Source organism: Dasypus novemcinctus, chromosome 16 (assembly GCF_030445035.2).
Source record: "Dasypus novemcinctus isolate mDasNov1 chromosome 16, mDasNov1.1.hap2, whole genome shotgun sequence".
Lineage (NCBI taxonomy): Eukaryota > Metazoa > Chordata > Mammalia > Cingulata > Dasypodidae > Dasypus > Dasypus novemcinctus.
In genome coordinates this window covers 68,124,067-68,134,261 of record NC_080688.1, presented here as the reverse complement: position 1 = coordinate 68,134,261, position 10,195 = coordinate 68,124,067, and the positions used below count along the sequence as shown (strand labels likewise).

At 37.4% G+C, this 10,195-nt stretch overlaps 1 pseudogene; it reads right to left on the bottom strand.

The window, feature by feature from the left end:
* Positions 1 to 8,077: 8,077 nt before the first annotated feature.
* Positions 8,078 to 9,428, bottom strand: LOC101436030 (beclin-1 pseudogene; annotated as a pseudogene).
* Between the last annotated feature and the right edge of the window lie 767 nt (positions 9,429 to 10,195).

Genomic DNA, 10,195 nt, shown 5'->3' with positions numbered 1-10,195 from the left:
AAAGAGGTGCTGATGCAAAGCATCAGAAATCTGTTGGCTTTTATGAAGGGTATTTATTTGGGGGTAAAAGCTTACAGTTACAAGGTCCTAAAGAGAACAACTCAAGGTTACTTCCTCACCCAAAGTCAGTTTCCACGTGTTGAAGCAAGATGTCTGTGAGGGTTCAGCCTTCCTTTTCCCTTTTAAGGCTCTGTGGGCCTAGCTGTTTTTGATCTCAGCTGTAGGCTAGCATAAGTCTCAGCTGCTGTTCTTTTCAGCGGCAAACTATCAGGCTAATGGCTCATCTCACTCCAGGGTGGCAGGATCAAAGCTCTCTCCTCTCCTGTGTCTATGGAGTTCTCTCTCTATCTCTTTATCACTTTCTGTGTTCTCCTTGATTGTCTGTTTATAAAACCCACCAAGGGGGCAGGGACCCAACCTTGCACTCTAATGGCATGGTCGAATCAAAGCCCTAATCTTGATTTAATAAAGTAAAAGTGAAACTTCTGGATTTAATACAATCAAAGGAGCCATGCCCAGAGGAACAAACAAGTTTACAATCTATATATCTTTTTGGAATTCATAAATAATATCAAATTGCCACAGATGTGGTACATAATTTTTTAGATTTTATTTTAGAAAAAAAGAAAAGACAATGGGGAAAACGTCTATAAATTTCTCAGTGCCTTTTATAAATTATGCGTAGGAACAGGAATTTTACCTAGTTGAGCTCTGGTTGTTTTTTTTTAAAAATACACAATTATATCATAGAACACTAGCATCTACAATTTGAGACAATTTTGAAAAGCAAACTACTGCCTCCATAATATTAAGGAAGCAAGAAAAATCTTTTCACTGCCCTCATCCAATATTTAAAAGGTTCACAATATGATTTACCTTTATCAAAAGGTAAAATGATTAGTTACTACATTTGCATACATTCTTTAAATGCAAAAATAAATTTTAACATGAACTCATATTTGTTTTCTAAAACAAGATACTAATATATAATTAATTAAATTGTCAGAAGTCCATGGGCTAAAGAATAAATTAATTGAATATAAAATGTTTACCAGTTTTACCCATTCTAATTTTACAACAGCTTCAGGTATTGAGAACTAATTGGTTTCTTGAGCCTATCCATTAAGAACATAACTCACATAACTCAGTTTTATATTTTAACACTTCCCAGTGCCATCTTTTGGTTGGTACTTCATTTTGCAACATATAAGATCATTTTGTCCAACTTCAGTTATTTGTTCTTCCCGTGATTTCATTTCGTTATCATAACAAATATCATCTTTAGCAAGCTGAATATTACTTGCTTTTGAGGACCAGGCAGATTTTCCCAATTTTCATTTACAGTTTCAGCTTTGCCTGTGATGAACCATCCTGAGCTTCTTGGAAGCTGTCAGATATAAAAATGTTTTAAGTTGATCGAGGTCTTTTTGTTTTACCAAGCATTGTTAGCGCTCTCTTTTTAATTACTGCTTTCTGTTTTAAACGTTTTTGCATAATTTCTTTTTCTAAAGATGTCTAACTTGGATTTAGCTGTTCTTGAATTCTGTTTATCTCTTTTGTATACCTGCAAGTGTCTGCCCTGTATCTTCGTTTTTTTTTTTTCCTCTGAATCAGGAAGTTCCCTCCATAGAGACTTTTTTTTTTAATTAGTTCTAGATTTTTCGCATCTAGGCTCTGAGCTTTAAATATGATAGCTGTTCTTTAGAAAAGTAAAGGAATAAAGTCAAAGACTTCTTTGGATATCACCCAAGGTGGATGAAAACCACCTCCGGGTACAGGCAAAACTGAGGGGGAAACCGCAGTCAGTTTCCACAGTGGGAGCAGAGCTCTGCTCCTGACTTTCCCAAGGAACTCAGAAAGCCCAACATGCCCTAGAGAAGCACCATCGCGCCCGCGGACAACAGAGTGGCCGCGCTCCAATCTCCTAGAGCCTCCCTGCTCCATGAAACATCCCAACAATGACAATCTGAGCCACCATGCCGCACTCGTGAGTACGTTATCACGCCCGCCACTCTCAAGACACTGTGGGAAGCCTGTCATTTGTTTTAAGCTTATCTACTTAACTCACATAGCAAGTCACATGACAGCAAGTACCCCGACTGTCTTTTATCCACTCACCACCACATAAAGCCCATGGAATGTGCTCAGTTGTTGAATAAAAGACTCAAGGCTTCCTATGGTCTATGGTCATAGGACAGAGCGGAACATGTGGTAGATACTCACTGAATGTTTTCTGACTGATTGATGGATTCCTCCTAAAACATTTCCTTTGCTCTGGGAAAAATGATGTATTTGTAGCCACTCTAACCCTGACAGGAATACACTTGCTGCCTTCCAAATCTTATTCCTTTCTCTACAGTTGCATACATCTGTCAAGTCTCCCCTGGCGACCAGACCGAAGCTGATTTTCCCCTGCTCTACACAACTGGCCTCCAATCTTTCTGGAGATGAACCCCTACCAGTAAAAACTCTAGCACATTCTCAAGTCATGTACACATTTAACTCTTCTGATATAACTCATTTTCTTAGAAAATATTCAAAAAGTGAATTGAAAAGGGAAATACAAATGTCCTACATAATATTTTTAATTTATTACATTGTAAAGTGTCAGACCATTTTCCTCCAGAGAGAAAGTAATGTGATTGAATATGCTTCAATTTTCAATAACTCAAATATTTTGTAATATGGTGACTTGAAGGTGTGAATCTAAATTCAGTTTACTTAAAAAAACTGTTTTACTGGCTCTCGGTTGAAAATTATGTCTCAAAAATACATAGGTTTAGATAGAAGAAATGCATTGTTGCCTACATTAATCAATGTTTTTTCCCAATGTTATTCACCAACTATTCAATTAATAGATTTCTATTTCTTCTAATGTCAATCGGGTGCTCTTGCAAGCTAATCAGGAAGTGCTAAACTTTTCTATATTTAAACAAATGGGTCCAAAACACCCTGTAACACTCAACTTATTCATTTTTAAATGTTGGGAAATGGTTTCTAAGTTGAAGAATATACATATATTTAATTGTGATAATTTATATGGAAGACCACATAATGAAAACATTTTGAAATATTTTCAATTCTCTAAATTAAGGTCTACTATTTTTGGTGGTAGTGGTGGTAGGTTTTGGTTCTTTTATTTTTTTATTTTTTTTATTTTTTTAATCTGTTGCTGTCTTAATCATTGCTAATAATCACCCTTATCTTGAAGGAATAAAAGCACTTTTCATTATAATTTTTACTTCATCTACTTGGTAGCACACTGTTCAATACTACTGAAAACAGCTATTCATCATCATATGTCTTTCTAAATCAAAACAAAACAAAAAAAAACAATATAATATGTATAAATGGGATAATCCCAAGTATTTTACCCTACAGTAACCCAATAATTACTGCTTAAGCAAAAAAGATTTTCATGTTAACCATAATTCTCACTAAAGGGTATTAAAAACAATTTTAAAAGATGGCTTTAATATTAAGTGTATTGATGACATCCTATAACTTTGTGTACCTCACACTTCAACTTGTTTACTGAAATATTTTGCCTATAAATGGTACACTAATTAAATTTCACATGTGTAGTTCTCTGTAAAACTAACTTAAAATTCTATTTTTATTCCAATCAAAGCAGCTGTTCTATCACTGGTACACTTAATTTTCTCATAAAATACAGTCACTTACTGAGGGGAACATGTCTTCTCCAGTTTATCTTTCCTTTTGTGAAACACAAAATAGTCCATCAATGTCACTATTTAAATCTAATCTCACAAATACCATAAAAATTGAAATTTGTTTAAAACAACTATTTTGTTCAACCATGTAACAAATCCCTTACATTAAAATTTGTTTTAAACATTTGTTTCTTCAAACTATCAGCAATGTTTCCCAAAATGTTGCCCAAGTGTTTAACGATAAAAAAGTGAATTTAGTTTGTGATTATCTTTTTCGAATAAATCAGGCATTTTTGCCACAGGGGAAAGAATGAGCATTTCCCCACTGGTATTTGGATTTAGCCTTTGTTATTTGCTCAGCAATCTCAAATGTTCCTAAATGTATCATTTGGCTTTATAAAATTTTGTAAAATATTAGATAGGGTATACAACTTTAGAGCTGGCTGAACAAAATTATGGTTTATTTTCTGGGCAATTAATTTTTAGACAACTTGATAATTATAATGGCTACATACTGTAATCTCTTTTCTGGTTGCTTTCTAAGATCTTTGTTTTTGGTCTTCTGCAGTTTCACTATGATCTGTATAGATTAGATTTATGTCTTTAATCCTGGAATATCGAATGCACTCTCTCTTTGAATATTGCTCTTTTCCATTCTCTCCTTTTGTGACTCATAATAAATGCCAAATCTTTTTGCCATGCCTCTTGATCTTTCATATTGTTATCTAAAGAGGCATAGCATGTTAAGTTCTTCAGATGAATCTTACAGTTGACTAATTCCCCTCATCTGTATTTAAAAAGTCAATAGAGGGAAGCGGCTTTGACTCAATCAGTTGAGCTCCCATTCTACTATATGGGAACCCCTGTGTTCGTGTCCCAGACCCTCCTTGTGAAGGCAAGCTCGCTCGCACGTTATGGAGAGCCGCCCCATCCACAGCACCATGGATTGCCACCCAGTCCACAGACGTCACAGAGAGCCAACTCCGAAAGGTGACACAACAAAAAAAGAAAAGGGAGACAAGCAAAAAACAAGGAAGAACGCACAGTGAATGGACACAGAGAGCAGACAGAAAACGAGCTGCAAGGGGGAAGAGTAAATAAAATAAAAAATAAAAAAGTCAATGGAGGGGAAAGAGGATTTGGCTCAACTGATTGTGCATCCTTCTACCATATAGGAGGTCCAGGGTTCAAAACCAGGGCCTCCTGACCCGTGTGGTGAGCTGGCCCACACACAGTGCCGATACATGCAAGGAGTGCCGTGCAGTACAGGGGTGTCCCCCACATAGGGGAACCTCACATGCAAGGAGTTCATCCCACAAGGAAAGCCACCCCATGCGAAAAAAGCACAGCTGCCCAGGGGTGGCGCCACACACGAAGAGCTGACGCAGCAAGATGACGCAACAAAAAGAGACACAGATTCCTAGTGCCGCTGACAAATACAAGTGGACATAGAAGAACATACAGCAAATGGACACAAGGAGCAGACAATGTGGGGGGAGGAGGGGAGGAATAAATTTTTTAAAAATAATAAATCTTAAAAAAAAGTCAATAGAGGGAAGTGGATGTGGTTCAAGCAATTGGGCTCCTGTCTACCATATGGGAGGTCCACAGTTCAATTCCTGGGACCTTCTAGTGAAGGCATGTTGGCCCAAGCAGGAGTTTTGGCACAAGCAGGCATGCTGGCCTAAGCAGGAGTGCTGGCGCAGCAAGATGATGCAACAAAAAGAGACACAGAGGAGAGACAATAAGAGATGCAGCAGATCAGGGAGCTGAGGTGGTGCAAGAGATTGAACACCCCTCTCCCACTCCAGAAGGTCCCAGATCAGTTCCTGGTGCTGCCTAAAGAGAAGACAAGCAAACACAGAATGGACACAGAAAGCAGACAGCAAGTGCAAAAAAAAATGAGGGGGATGGGAATAAATAAATAAATCTTTTTTAAAAACTCAATGGATATTTTTAAAAGCAGATTAACTTAAAGGATTATGATTTTTCATTTCTTTTTGGTCCTTTTTCAAATCTTGGTTTTTGTTAAGAATAAAGTATCCTATTCTCCCTTATTTTTGATGCCCTATTTTATGTCTCTAATCACTTTTACAAATTTGATAATTTTTTATAATTCTATTAAGTGAAGTGTTTTATGGGTGGCAGGGAGACAAGGGTGCAATCAAATCCTACTGTCTGTTGCTTCTGCTGATTCTAGTTCAGGATAGATTTCTTCCCATGTGGCTCACAATTCTGGATTGTCAAATTAAATTCAGTGAAAACATATCTGTGGAAATATTCTAAGGCCTGGCTTGAGGTATTATTGCTCCAAAGAAGTTTGGTGATTTTTCTCTGCCACTTACTCAGTTTTCCACAACAAGGTTTTAAGGTTATTATTTAAGTTAATATCTAGGTTTGAGTCTCCCCAGATGACACAGGATATAAAAATTTGAACCTCAAACTTAAACGGTGGCATTCCTATGCCCAGAAACAATAAAGGGACCTTAATTTTCTTGAGAGTTTAGAAAGATAGGCAAAGTTACTTGAAAACTCCCTTTTCAATTGATCATATTTTTTTTCTAGTGTGCTGCCATTTGCACTAAAAGAAACCAGGGCTCCTTAGAGTATCGCTTAATTCCAAGTCTGAATAAGATAGGCAGAAGGTGTACCTGGAACATATTATTGGTTAAGAAAGTAAGGAAGTACTCAAAGAATGATGAGAACAAGTCTAAAAGACATAAGAACTATTTGCTGTCCAAATATTCAGTAAATTAAGCTTCAGAATGATTATGGTATATAATCCATTAAATAAAAATCCATGAATCCATACAGTTGTAACTGAGTTCTTATAAAATGCCAACAAGTAAATGTTAGAAGGACTAGTTGAGGTGGCAAGTCATCAATGGACAGTAAAAAAAGTTGGTGGAAGTTTAATAAGGAGCAGAATATTTACTTAGTCTCAAAGTACCTCCCCCAAATTTATTTAATTAATTACAAGGGGGAAAATAGTTACTTCGTAGTAGAGAAAACTTGACAGATACCACCTATGGTAGCTTGGAGTTAAACTGCTCTTAATCTTAATCCTTTCCTGGATTTAATCTTAATCTTTTCCTGTGAGTGTGAACCCATTGTAAATAGGACTTTTGATTAGGTTACTTCAGTTAAGCTGTGGCCCAACTGAATCCAATATGGCTGAAATTCTCATAAGTCAAGGAAATTGGACACAGGAGAGGAAACCAGGAGGAGCAGCCAGAAGCTGAATGGGAATGGAACCCAAAAATTAAAGAGAAAGACACTGCCTTGTGCATTGCCTTGTGACAGAAGAGCCAACGAACCCCAAAAATTGTCAGCCAGCCAGAAGATATAGGCTCTGGGAGGGAGAAAGCTTTCTGGCCTCTGAAACCATGAGCTAATAAGTTCTTGTTGTTAAGCCAATCCTTCATATGGTAAATTAGCAGCTGCAAAAATAAACCACCACCTTAACCATTTAAAATTTAACCATTTAAAATTAAAATTTTAACATCACTAGTAAAAGGACAAATCAACATCAAGTTCCTCTGGTCATGGTGCACTGAGATCTTGATAATGTTATTTCTGTGGTATTCCTGCCCCAAAATATGTAATCTGAATCCAGTCATGAAGAAATAGAAAAACCCCAATTGAGGGACATCCTACAAGATAACTAGCCTGTACTTATCAAGAATGTCAAGGTAAAAAATAAAGTAAGGCTGAGAAATGGTTTCAGCTTAAAGGAGAGTAAAAATCATGACAATTAAATGTAAGGGGTTTTCTTTTTTTTTTAAATCAGACTGCAGCAAATCTTTTATTACAAATAATTAAATCTCTCCAGAATGCCTCAAATAGTATCGAACACCATATGATAGCTCTAACACAGAGCCAAGTAAGCATTCAGTACTAGAACAAAGGAGAAGTAATAAATTTCAAGATTCTGATCATATCACTTATATGTCATTTTCCCATGTTTTCCCATGTTCTCCAAAGTTTTCCAACTGTGTCTCTCACACATCTTAATTGTCTCAATAGAAACAGAAGTTTCTATTTCATATTGTAAATGCAGGAAGTTGAAAAAAGATAAAATCCAGTGAGAACACACCAATCTCAATTCAATTCTTAGTTAAAAAACAAACAAATTAAATTACTTGTTTTGAGGGAAAGGAAGGTATAAGATTAAGAATCAAAACTATGACAAGATTGGATGGCTATATATGGCATGCTGTAGCTCTGGAAACATACGATATTTTAAATTAAGTAGCTTCTATAGTGGTTTTTTGTTTTGTTTTGTTTTGTTTTTTGGTACTATAAACGTGCTGTTTAATATTACCCAATTTTAATTTAAAACTTTTTTTTTTTTGCAAACGAAACATCAAGCCTTTAAAGGCAAACATCTCCCTGAAGAAAAGTCAGTTATTACAAAACTGTAAGGATACTTAGGCAAGACCCCACTTAAGATTCATCAGCATGAACTTGAGAGCTTTTGTCCAGTGCTCCTCAGAGTTAAACCGGGTTTCGATGGAATAGGATGGAATAGGATCTACCGCTGCCTCCTGTGTCTTCAATCTTGACTTTGTCCACATCTATCCTGTAAGGAAGACAAAAATGTGTCTTGCCTTTCTCAACTTCTTTGAATTGCTGCGCATAGTCCAGGAAAGCCACCATCGTATGATCAAACTTGTTGTCCCAAAAAAACTGCAATCCCCCAGAACAGTATAATGGTAACTCCTTAGACTTGTCTGTCAGAGACTCCAGATAGGAATGGTTTCCATAGGGAACAAGTCGATACCTCCAAAATTTCAGACCCATCTTATTGGCCAGGGCATGAAACAGCAGCACTGTCTGGCCCCAAGCAGCATTAATCTCATTCCATTTCACAAGAACACTGGGCAGGCAACCCAGTTTAAAGTTGTTGATTGTGCTAAATTGTCCACTGTGCCAGAAGTGGAAGGTTGCATTAAAGACGATGGTTTTCTTCAGTTTGTCCAACTGCATCTGGGCATAACACATCTGGTTTTCTACACTCTTCAGCTCATCATCCAGCTCCAGCTGTTGTCATTTAAATTCACTGTATTCCCTCTGATACTGAGCTTCTTCCTGATCCAGTCTCTCAGTCTCAGCCTGGACCTTCTCAAGATTTTCTGCCACTATCTTGTGGTTCTTTTCCGTATCTTCCAACTCCTGTATCAGTTTCTCCTCCTCCAATGCCAGCTCCTTTAGCTCTATCTGCAGTTGTTCACTATCATCCTCATTAAATGCTCCAAGATCTCTAAAGAGCATTTGTAGCTGACACTCATGTTCAGTGATGTTGAGCTGGGTGTCCAGCTGGTCTAAAAGAGTATCTGTGCATTTCTCATACAGCGGGAGATACACATCTGTCTGGCCTGACATGATGTCAAAAAGGTCCCCAAAAACCTTCAGTCCTCAGCTGAGGTTCTCCATGGTGGCATCATCTGATGCCTCCCCAATCAGAGTGAAGCTGTTGGCACTTTCTGTAGACATCATCCTGGCTGGGGGGATGACTCTGCGAGAGACATCATCCTGATGAGTTTCAATACATTGTTCCTCTCCTGAGTTAGCCCCTTCTTCCTGGGTCTCTCCTTGTTTTGCCTGGGCTGTGGCATGTAGTGGAGCTGTAAGCTCCTGTATGGTGACACAGTCCAGGATCTTGAAGCTCATGTCCAGTTTCAGGGGCTGGCTGCAGCGCTGGCACATGAAGCTCACCTGCTTTGTGCTGCTGGACATCTTAGACTCCTCCATCCCTCAGGGCCCAGAGCCAGGTTCGTTCTATGGCAGGGGCACCATGGCCTGGGGTCTGCCCTGGAGCAAGGCCTCCAGAACCGCCATTGTCCAGTTTTCAGCTACTTCCCGGACCAACAGCATGTAATGTGTTTTCATAGCTCCTGAAGTAAGGATAAGTATTGATACCATTCTCTTATCTACTGTTAATGTTAAAATTAAGTTTGGTCTTATATCAATATTCAATTTTCCTGACTTTGATGACTGTAATGTGCTTAAGAAAATATCTTTGTTCTTCCATAATAGTGACATATTTAGGAAATGGGCAATGTCAACAACTTAATTCAAATGGTTAAGGAAAAAAAATACATATATGCACATGCATACAGAGAAAATAAAGTAAATTGGGGGAAAAATGTGAACAATCAATGGTTCTGGGTCAAGTGTATATGGCAGTTCCTTGTACTATTCTTGCAACTTCTTTAAGTTTGGAATATCAAAATAAAAATCTACAAAATAAAAGGATTCAAGAAGTAAATAATCTCTTAATCCAAGCATAATTTGCATTCAATATATTTCAATACACTGAAAGTAAACAAATGAGTAGGGATGCACTTTCAATGTCCTTCATGTATTCTGAGCTCCTCCCTTCTCAGAAGTGACACCCCACTATCAGCATCATTACTAAATCAGGGACCATGCTAACATTAATTAGGCTTTCTTTCTTATTTTGTTTATAACCTAAATAGAAGTCTTACTAGTTTCTTCTTATACCCTATATAGTGTTT